At 39.1% G+C, this 11,378-nt stretch overlaps 1 protein-coding gene across 1 annotated transcript in view; it reads left to right on the top strand.

Annotated features, from left to right (window-relative positions):
* Positions 1 to 7,238: 7,238 nt before the first annotated feature.
* Positions 7,239 to 11,378, top strand: part of TNFRSF19 (TNF receptor superfamily member 19) — a 51,446-nt gene continuing 47,306 nt past the window's right edge. The window contains exon 1 of the mRNA XM_015852085.2: positions 7,239 to 7,796. The gene's annotated coding sequence lies outside the window, so the exon portion shown is untranslated. The remainder of the gene's footprint in view (positions 7,797 to 11,378) is intronic.

The following is an 11,378-nucleotide window of genomic DNA, read 5'->3' as shown; positions in this document are numbered from 1 at the left end:
AGCAGAGCAGCACTTCTACCACTTGCGCCACAGGGGGATTCGAACCCGGGCCCCCGTGTTGCAAAGCAGCATTCCTACCACTGCGCCACCGGGTCACACAAGTTCTACAAAATAAATGGGCTTTTAAGAACAGTTTTCTTAGTGGAATATCTGTAAGGAATTCATGTGCATTAGGTGATAGTCAGCAGTGTTGACTACAAATCATAGAAACATTGAACAGCTTGGGTTGGAAGGGACCTCAGATGTAGTCCAGTCTCTACTCCCCATCGTGGTCAGGGTTACCACCCATCAGATCAGGCTGTCCAGGGCCCCATCCAACCCAGCCTTGAACACTTCCAGGGATGGAACATCCAGAGCTCTCTGATCAGCCTGTGCCAGTGTCTCACAGCCCTATGAGTAAATAATTTCTTTCAAATGTATAATCTAAATCTCCCTTCTTTTTTGTTTAAAACTATTCATCCTTGTCCAATCGCTATCTATCCATACTCTTCCTCCTTCTAAGTATTGGAATGTCTCAATGAGGTCTCCTCTGTGCCTTATCTTCTCCAGGCTGAAGAAGAAGAATCTTCCCAATATTCCTAAGATAAACAGTTATCACAGTATTCTCCTGAAAATGTTTTCTGTAGTCCTTTCACGCCATTGCTCTTTTTCCAGTCATTATCATCCAATCCAATCATTCCAATCCAAACATTAAAACTATCTTCACATCACTTGCATAATTACTTTGAAGATATTATTAGAACCCACGAATACTTTTTCCAAGTCATTTCTTCATTTTTATGATGTGTTGTTTTTCAGTTATTCTCAAGTTTTTTGTTGTTTATTTTTTTTTCTTATAGCTCTTTATTTTTTGAAGAAACAGAGAATTTTAAGGTGAAGAAAAGTGCAAAAATATGCCTAGGGGAAGTATATGATCGTTTTCTAAATCATGAGCTAGAAAACGCGCATCAAACTAGATACAGAACTCCATACTGAAAACAGATGAACGTCAAAGAAAGAACATCTGCTTTTAAAGAGCTGGCAGTGAGTATTGGCTGAGCCTGATTCTTTTTATGTCTTATGCTCTTTTGTTTATCATTTTCCTTATTCTTTTGGCATTTTTATGGATCCGGCTAATATGGAAGATTTCTTACAGACAGTAGGATGCAGCTGCTGTCACACCATAAATAGAAGATATAGTTTATCATCAATAACTAGGAATAAAAAATGAAAAATAAATAAATGTCAGCTCTTTCATATGTGAAAAAATGATGTATTGCAGCTGGGGCTGCAGAGGATTGCTTAGGGATAGACATGGTTACTATTTCTTTTAGATGACTCCTTAACAATAGCGCTGTTTTTCAAAGCCGCCTATTTAAGAGTGGTGACAATTTGTACATTGTCTTTTCTTTAACTTAAATAGACCTACACAAAAATTATACTAATGCTACTTTACAAGCCAGCCACTGTATCATCATCTGAGGAAAGATCCTTCTTACACCAGAATCTCCAATAATAACATACAGGCTGGGTCCCAAGTCAGAAATATGCATGCACTTAAAACCAGCTGACTGTCTCAGTTCTAAATACTCAGACATACAAGTGCTTTGGTATAGAGATGGAATTTAAAGAATCCTCCATTTTACACTTCTGGGGATGATTATAAATTTTTGAGTCATTAAGATTGGGCTCTCGGGGTCTTAACTGCAAAGCTGTAAATACCCACAGTTCAGTCATTCAGTAAGGAACTCAAAGTGCTCAAGAATGAAATTACAGTTTGTGCTTGCAGTGTATATGCTTGGGATTGTAGAATGCGATATAAGCAGTGTGGGACTTCACATGGAACTGAGCTCTCAGGTGCAGAAGTAACAATAAAGCAGAGGAATTGTATCATTAGCAGATCTGTATTGATATAACACCCCTGCAACAATGTGGGATTAGCTGAGGTATTAACTTACAGGTATTTTGACTACCACGATTCTACAACTTTATGCCTTGTGAAAATAGGTAACTCAATCAAAGCTATGGTATAAAATTGTATTTTAGAAAATATTTTAAGATGAAGCACAGATAAAACAGCAAGTAAACTTGTTCTTAATTTGTTCTTGATTAGATGGGGGGTGGAGGGGGAGGTTGGGAAAGAGGGCTAATCCTAGTGAAGACTGACAGAAAAAAAAAAGGGAAGAGCGATGGAAAAGTGATACAAGATCTGAGAGATAGAGTGGGGGTGTTTTATTTAAATGGGTAAAACTCTGGACTACAAAGTGAAAACAAAGGGCCAAAATGAACAAATGTTTGAAGACAGAGATGTGCTCGTGTGACTGCAGTCTCCTTGTGATCAGACACAGCTATTTATAAACATCACTTTGTCTAGAATAAGAACATTCTTTTCAGCTGAATCTAGCTCCGTGGTCTTTCAGAAAATGTTTTGCTGGAGTTGCCTTAGGGGAATACTTCTAAACATGTGTTTTGATAACAACTAGGCAGCTAGCCAGCTATGATCTCTCCTTCTGATCAGCTAATTGCATATATCTGATTTGTTTCTCCATTCCCTTCCATCCCACCTAGCCTGCTTTCTTCGCCTCTTCTACACAGCAATTAGATTTGGGTTGGTTCTGAGGGTTTTTTAAACAAGTTTTTTTTTGCAACATCTAGGAAAACACGACATAACCTGACTGAGAATTTAGCATGCTGGGAAAGTGAAGGTTGGATAGTCAACCGCTCTGTGGAGAAGAACAAGATACAGTGTTCCAATAGCCTGGGGGGATGTCAGCTCTTTGATACAACCCAACCAGCACCTCTGAAAAGAATGGTAAGTGGTTGAAGTTTGTGCGCTGGTACAAAGCTTCAGTCACTACAACAGGTAGAAAATCACAATGGACCATTTTCAGTACAAGTGAGAAACCTGATGTAACAGAAGTAAGAACTTTCCTATTTTCACTTAATTAAATCCTGAAGAACAATTACAAAGACACAATTCTCTCATGCTGTTAGTTCACTTCTTGGGTGTATGTGACAGCTAAAGGCTGTGCGAAGTGAGCACACAGTCTAATGAGAAGTGCACTAATGCCTGAGGGATGCCTACAGTTCCCTTTAAATGCAGAGACTTTTGAAGCTTCTTTTGGTTTGGAATTCATACAGAATTGTTTTGCATTATCTGAAGTATAATATTACAAATAATTATCTTTACATAATTTTTAAAGACATAGGAAAATATACCAGGGGGGACTGGATGGGTGTACAGCTTGAGCTGCCATTGCTTCTTTGATTTAGTTTTAACTTACACAACCAAGGATCTGATCCAGTGAGAAAGAGCAACTTGCCTCAAGTAACACACATGTGATAGAACCAGGAATAAAACCACAACTTCTGACTCCCAGTCACAGGTGAATTAACTAATACTTCCTACAGGGTGCTTCTCCATTATCCTTGAGGACAACCTCAAAGCCAGACTCCCAACCACCTGCATTATCTAGCTGTGGAAATGCCCTTGAGGCTTCCCTTACAGTGTTTCACATGGTAAGCCAAGAACAAAAAACCTCCATTTTTCTTAGATCTCAGGCTACTCTTAAGGAAACCAGTCAAAGTTGGGTTGTATAAAGAGTCTTGGGGAAAAAAAATAAAAAACACAGGGAAACAACAAAGAAAATTCAGGACCAAGGAGACACAAACCCAAGCACCTCGTAAGTCATGCAGCCTATAACCTATCAGTGCAGCATATATAAATGGCATATAGGTCTTTTTCCCCTAAAGTCAGAAACTGCCAGGGCTATATTCAAAGCTAGAACTGACTCAGACATGTCACTGTGCAAAGTGTTGCAAGTAATGGCAAGTGAGCCAGTCATAGGTCTTGAGTTTTCTGCCTAAAGTGCTGTAGTTGAAGTTCTATTTAACCTTCCTACTCTAAAGGTCATTGTAAGCACACTCATGAAGCATTGGAGTAAGTATCAGCAAAACCTGTACCAGCAACATGTGATGGGGTAGGAACAGGTATTGTCGTGCATGAGCACATGTTGTGCATTCTAAAGCATCTCTCCTGACCACAGGACTGAAGAGCCTCATGGAATGATAACCCTTTAATACTTTAGGAGGAGGATGATCAGCACTTCTGACTACCTCTGTGACCCAAAATGACAACCGCTGCTTCAGAGTCAGTGCTGACCTGGCACAAAAGACTCTGAAAATAGACTTCAGTCTCTTGAAATAGGTAGTCCATAGTTGATCATCTAGATGTAACTGCACCTTATCTACCTGTACATGATGAAAGCTTGCAGCTGCTCTGATGCTGCAGACTTGACATCTGTGATAGCATATTCAGTGTCTATGCCATACTTAAAAAGGTTGTGGTTAGCACGAATCATGGTTGCATGGTACTGAATTGGCCACATTGGTGGCACTGCATTCCCTACGGTGATTTCTGACATCTTCTTTGAACCTGCTGGAATTCTTATAGACTGAAGCACAGAAGAGGACACAGAAGTACAATGACATGATGGAAGACAACACGGTAAAGCATTTGATGCATATGATAGAGTAGGTACATTATTTATACGAGAATAGCTCTTTTAAACACAGGACAAGTGGTTGTGCAGCCTTTGGCAGTCCTTTGACAGCTTTGATTGCTTTTCCCTCAAAGAATTTTTCCAAAAAATTGTTATATTTAAGCAATATCCCTAATAAGTTCTATCCTTGGTGGTTTTGATCCAACTCTGTAGACATTAACAGAAGTCTTAGCTTGGTTTGTTTTTCCTAGAAACTCCTATAATGGGATCTTATCTGCCTAACTTACATGCCTTGTCTAATTCTTGCCTGATCCTTAGAAGAAAGATGAAGCAACTTCCCTAATAGCTTGAGGTCCTAACAGAGTAGAAATAAAAAGGATATAAATAAAACAACAAAAAATCCCTGAATATTTCTCAAGGAAAAGTCCTTCAAAGTTTAGAAAAGTTCAGTGTCTTCATCAAATGATGAAGACAGCATCTCCTTCTGCAGGACTCCAGAGACACCTCTCACTCTGATTTCACAGAGAAAACACAAGAATGTTTTTCTAGAAACATTTTTTAAATCCTTTAGAAGTTAACCAGAAGTCAAATACTCGGTTTCAGTAAGTTTAGTTCAGATTCTATCCCACCAATTTCAGTGATTATGATCAAACACGTACTGAGTAGTCTAAAGGATTTTCATCAGACCGCTTGTGCTTGAATGCTTTCCTGGATTAGTAACCTCAGGGGGAAGCAGAGCTGGTGATCAGGAGGTGCAAGCCAATGTCACATTATGCAGATTCTGCTTCTGACTCTCATCCATGTCTGTCGTGTGCCTTACACAAATCACAGTATACGTGTCATCCTCATTTTATGTACAGAGAGAAGATCATTATCAACTCTTGGAAAAATATTCATTTCTTATTATTGCTATTACTACATATTTCCGGTCAAATTCTGAAGAAGACATGGAATGCGAAGTGGCAGATTGCTCAAGCTGCCAGGTTTTGCTGTGAAAAATAGTGTCATAAAGACAGAATGTAATGCTTAAGTTTAAAGGCTAAATTGGTAATAATTAACCTCTCTTCTCTTTCTGATATGTACAAAAGAAAGATCAAAGACCTCTACCAGACCTTCAGGACTTGCTCTTACTAAAAACCCAGAGAACTAAGAGGTGCATTTTGTGAAGACTGCTGTTCTAAAAGAAAAGCTCCTTTTGAAATGAACAGAAAAGGGTTATTTCTGTTATTTACAGCACCTGCAACAACTCCCCTCCATCCCAATTCCCAGAACATTCCCCCAAAACTTTAGCTGGCAAGCCCATCCCAAACAGTATTTAAACCATGTCCAACCAGCAACAAGGTCACATTACAGAGCATCTCTTACAAGGATCTTTTTGGAAGCGCTTTCCATCGGCAGGGCGCTGCCCACAGTACACCAGGCAGCCAGCAGAAGGCTCCCTCAGCTACAGAGAGAGCGGCGGCAACACTCGGAGAGCAGAGGGGAGAGGGAGGCAGGCTGAGCTGTGCGGGGAGCAGCAGGAGCTGCCAGGGGGTCAGGGGCCAGGGCAGGAGGCTCCAGCCCCAGGCAGGATGCAGGGCAAGGAATTGCATCCAGACATTTGCTTTATCACTCTGACACTTAATGCGCAGTGCAACCGTATTTCCTCATTTTTTACTTTTCTACTTTTGCCGTTTGAATGAATTCTCAGTGACTCAGTATGCAAATATTTGCAGGGCTCTAGCAATGGCTACCAGTTGATGTGCAAGTATCACTTGCATCTGCACATGTGGCATACCCAAAGTACAACATATATGCTTACAGGAGCTGCAGTGATATCTTCAGTACGACCAGTTATCCTAAAAGCCATCCTACTTGATATTTGTATGTATTATTAGCAGCTGAAACACAGAGAGCTGAGTTATTCCCTTTGCCAATGGCTAATTTTGCCTCAAAAGCTAACTTAGCTCCAGTCAGAATAAATGAAGTTCTGTTGTCCATTTGTTATGTGTTTGCCCTGTGTTGAGAACTCTCCTGCTTTCCCATGGTTGCACAGAATTCTTCAGCAGTTTCTGGGGCTATGAACTCAGCAGAACAGGGGAGGTCTGCCAATAGCTTTTTATTCCTTCCAGGTCTCCTTCTGCTGGTGAACACTTTGAATCCATCTCAGCTGAAAAAAATTCTCTCACACTGAAAAGCTTCTGAGCTTCTGTAGCTTTATGGCTCATTTCTGTAAAGTAATCATAAGCCACTGATGAACCAGGCTGAAATAAATGATTTGCAAAGGCCACTCAGTAAGCAGCAGTGAACACACAAAGCAGGGAGTAAGAGCACTCTCTATTGTGCTTGCTTTTGCCAATGCAAAATCAAAACCAAAGTAAAACACCAATTCCAGCACACAAAACACACCGCTTCCTCCCCTGCAAACCTCTCTAAAGAGATAAGCAGAAGGAGTTTTCTGTCATCTGTTACAGCTGCTGATCTACGTGTATAACTTCCAGAACTTCATGGAAAATTGTAACTTCCTGTAGCAGACAAAATTATAAAGCATCTTTTTTAGAAATCTTTATAGTTACACTATTCTGCCTTCTTGGGAGGAAACTTTAATGGAACTCAAACTTTGAAGTGAGCCTTGGGTTTGTTACAATGGACTAACCCGATTAGAAATCATGCAAACTCTTGTTGCTCTTTAGCTGAATTCCCCCACGGGCTGTATTATAGCTCTCTAACCAGTCCCACAGCATTGAATGATGTCATGGGATCTGCAGCTCAGTGAGATGAAAGGGATAAAGCGGAACCCGCTGGCACTGGGGAAAGCTTCCAACACACAATCCACAACACAGCTTGGGAACTCAAAAAAGCTACAGATCCAGCCACTCAACTCCAAGCATGTCAGAATCATGTGCATTCTCCCAGCACAAGAAAGGAAAAGGGGGAAAGAAACCAGTGATCGATTTTTAACAAAAGGAGTCCTGAAAGGCAGAATTTAACAGCACAGCTACCTGCTGGAAAGAAAAAGAGAGAGAGAGAGAGAGAGAGAGAGAGAGAGAGAGAGAGAGAAAGAGTTCTTTTTCCTCTCCAAAGCACTGCCTTTGATGTATGGCAACTGATCACTGATCAGATTACAGGCATTTGGTCTCAGTGCTCGTCTGCCTTTGATCTGCATGGTTAATTTTATTTTCCCGGATTTGGAGTTTCGTCTGGGCTTGTGCTGACATACTTCTTCTTTTTTTTTTTTTTTTCTTAAGGAGGTAAAAGCATTTAATACAGAAGCTCTGGCAGTGTGAAATTAAGTTGCAGAAAGCCTGGGCACTGGGAGACTTCACCATATAACAGGTACTGGATTTTGTACTTTTTTTTTGCAGTTTTCTTTTGCGAGACTTTAAGAGATTCTGAAGTTCACATAATGCTGCACAGCATTAGGTGTACATAGTTTAAAATATATAACTTCTGTGCTATCTCTATTCGTAACTTTTGCAGACTGTATATTTTAAAAAGCATCTAGAAAATGCAGGCATTTGAAAACTGAAGCTAAATCAGGTTTGGTTTTGGTGTTGATGGGTATATAATAGTTTTGTGTGCACTGCTCCTTTCTGCCGTCTGTAGTTTTGTAAAGTGAAATTGGAACACGAGCATTACGGGACTTGGAGGAATGTTTATTTTCTAGGAAAAGGCCAGCCATATTTCCCACACATTGTGTATTTATTGCTCTCTGTGTATTTGTTAAAGCCTGCCTTCTTCAAGCAACACTTTTTATCCTACTGGTTGCTTACTTGAGATGAAAAGGTGTCCTATTCCACAAGATATTAGAACTGTATTTATTAATATCACATCCTTACATACAAAAGGGAGTTTTTTCCAGTTTCAACATAAAAGAGGTGTTAGTTCAACTATCAGATACAAAAAGAAATCTTAATAATAATATTAACATTTTAACATAATAATAGATATTTTATGTCATATTAATAAGGATATTAAAGAAATCTTTAGCTTATCTAGAGCAAACACTTGGTTTTATAGAATTCCAGGAAAGTTTTCTTACTATTTCAGTGAATCAGTTTTACCTCAAAATATTTTTTATTGCTCCTCAACTTCATATTACAAATGTGGGCTCTGTCTAAGAAAATAGAAGACACGTACTTCAGAAACTCACTGAAAAGGATCATTAGAAGAATTGGGATTATTCACTGCATATTTGCACTTTAAAGGGCCACGGGTTTTATGAGTGTGGGCCAAATCTGTGAGTGGTTCTGTAGCAGGAGCCAGGCTTTGAAAATCAGACTCAAGTTTCTTCTGTGGGTATTTAAAGGTAATTTAGATTTTCAGAAGAATTTGGAACCCATAATCGGGGTCACACTTGCAAGGAAGTTCAACATTCCAGACAGTGAGCTCTCTGAACATCAAGCCTTAATGGTGGATAGTGAGTTCTCTTGAAATACTGACTCCAAATACCTGTGCTTAAATCCCCAGTCAGATGTGTGTAAGGGTGGAGTACATTTATTAACAAAATGCAAGTAAAATTCAGCATAACTAGTAGCTATTAAGCACTGCTAAGATACCATTCTTTGGGGGATTTCAGTTCCGGACCTTCAGGATGTTCATATTTCATGTATATTTTCATATACACTATAGCAACATGCAAAACCAAATTTTCACTGTCTGCTCACTTATGAATAAAATTAAGTTATCAGCACTTCCAGATGAATGCAGCCATCTTTCATCAGTTAGTCTGAAAACTCTGATTCATTCGAATTAAAAGTATATTTGTGTATATAAATTTAAAATGTACTTAATATCACGAGATAATATGCCAGGGACAGATTAAGACCAGGCTTGACTTGGTATCATTTAGTTTTCTATACCACCAATTAATTTATATTCTAACCTAACAAGTCAATTACATTCTCAGGAAAGTAATTAGCACTGCATGAATAATGTGTGTATAGCTGTCAAGGAAAAGTATTGTTGAAGGCAAAGCCAAAGCAAAGTTTAGAATTGGTCTTTGAGGATGTTCCTGTAACCCTGACAAGACAGTTTCAAGCACTAATTCTATTAAGCAGCCCTATACTTCAATGACGAGCTTCTTCGCCTTTCCAGACTTCTCTTGCTTGCTGCTTGTGTTCTAACATGTACATTTATTTCCTGAGGAAAAGCATTTCTAAACCTTACCTGGCTGTAAAGTAGGAGAGAGAAGCAACGAAAAGAAGCAAAACATAGTGAAGGGATTTTTTTAGTTTTCCCCAGGAGTCAAAATAGCTACAAGTCAAATACATTTAAATTATCTCTGTAAGGATCTGACCCTACAATCACACAGATGAGTAAAGCTGCTCACAGGAGTAACAGCGCTAATGAGATAGGTTACATTGATGGACTGAAACATTAACATGTTTGTAACATTCAGTCCCTGAAACTGCATTTAAGAAATACTATATATATATATATATATATATATATATATATATATATATATATTCATTATGTAAAAAGTCCCCACAGATGGGTGTTAACCTATTTAAACTGAAAAATATCTTCCTTTGTCTGTATGTGAGACTGAAATGAAAGCAGAGTTGGACATATTTGGGGGGGGGGGGGGGGAGGTGAGGGGGGAGCAGGGGATTTTCAGCATTTTTGTTGTTTCCAAAAGCAGTTCTCTGACAGTTCAATTTTTCATTGATCTGACTTTTAAAGATTAAATAATAATAATTCTTGGCGCTTATGGCTGTGTTTACAAAGTGCTGTATAAACATGAATTAATCCTCTGGCTTAAGACTTCAGAAAGACAAAGTTCAAGCAAATCAGACTAGTCTATAATTTATTTATTAAAAAAAAAAAAAGCATGAGCGATTTCTGATTACAAATAGAGCCATTTCCAAACAGTGTGTCTTAGATAACATCATAAACATATTTTAAGATTTGTAACAGTTAAGACTATCAAAAGACATTGTACAGATATACTGACATCAGTTTCCAGCAGCTGTCACAACAAGAGTAGATCTATCTCACAGTTGACTAGGGGAGCTGTGTTAGCATTTGAGATATGGAGATAACAACTTCCTATTGCTGTACAATTTCTTCTTCCACATCAGATATGTCACGTAACTTAGCCTTATCAAAGCGGTCAGCAAAAACTACCTTCCAAATACTTCTTCTCTGCTCTCTCTGCTGTAGTGAGAGTCTCTCCACTGACTTCCATTTCCTTAGAAGAAATACTCTAATTTAAAAGAAGGCCTGCAATTTTCATCATCTTTCAGTGGTGAATGAAATTAACCCATCCATTTTCACTTACATGTTCCAACAAGGATTTAAACACACGTCAGTGTTCCAGACTCCATCGCCCTCACTGTTCTTAATTCATAGCAGTAGTAAACCTCTGTGTGATGAGAAAGTCTTAATGCTTCTTTCTGTGGTAGTCCTCACTGTTTAGTCAACACTTTAAGAGCTCTGGGATGTTTTAACACACTTGTGTAACTGTATTCCTTTAAAACGAGCACCTGAAACACACGGAGTGACTCCAACAAGGACTCATGCAGCATATTTTACAGGTGCTCACACAGAAACATAACATTCAAAGCAGCTGTCTGTAAATACCAAGAGGATGCAGAGAGCCCAGTGCTGCACAGCAGCTGCCATGCACAACAGATGCACCGCCGCTGCTGTAACGTGCCATTCCTCGCAGACATTCCAGCCTTTCACAGAGCTCCTTCTGGCAGCAGGCCTGAAACAGAACTCGTCTTTGCAGGCCCTTTAAAAGATAATTAAATAAAGAGCCCTGTGAATTCTGAGTTAGCTCTTTTTCCCTCTAATTGAAAACAACTCATTTTGTTGCAACCATTTATCTTCTCACAAACAACTTGCTGTATTACAACAAGCACTACTTGTCTTAGAGAAGTCCACATAGCTGGCAAACTCCAAAGCTTT

This window comes from Coturnix japonica, chromosome 1 (assembly GCF_001577835.2).
Source record: "Coturnix japonica isolate 7356 chromosome 1, Coturnix japonica 2.1, whole genome shotgun sequence".
Classification (NCBI taxonomy): domain Eukaryota; kingdom Metazoa; phylum Chordata; class Aves; order Galliformes; family Phasianidae; genus Coturnix; species Coturnix japonica.
Note: the sequence above shows the minus strand (reverse complement) of the source record. Positions and strands in the feature narration are given on the sequence as shown.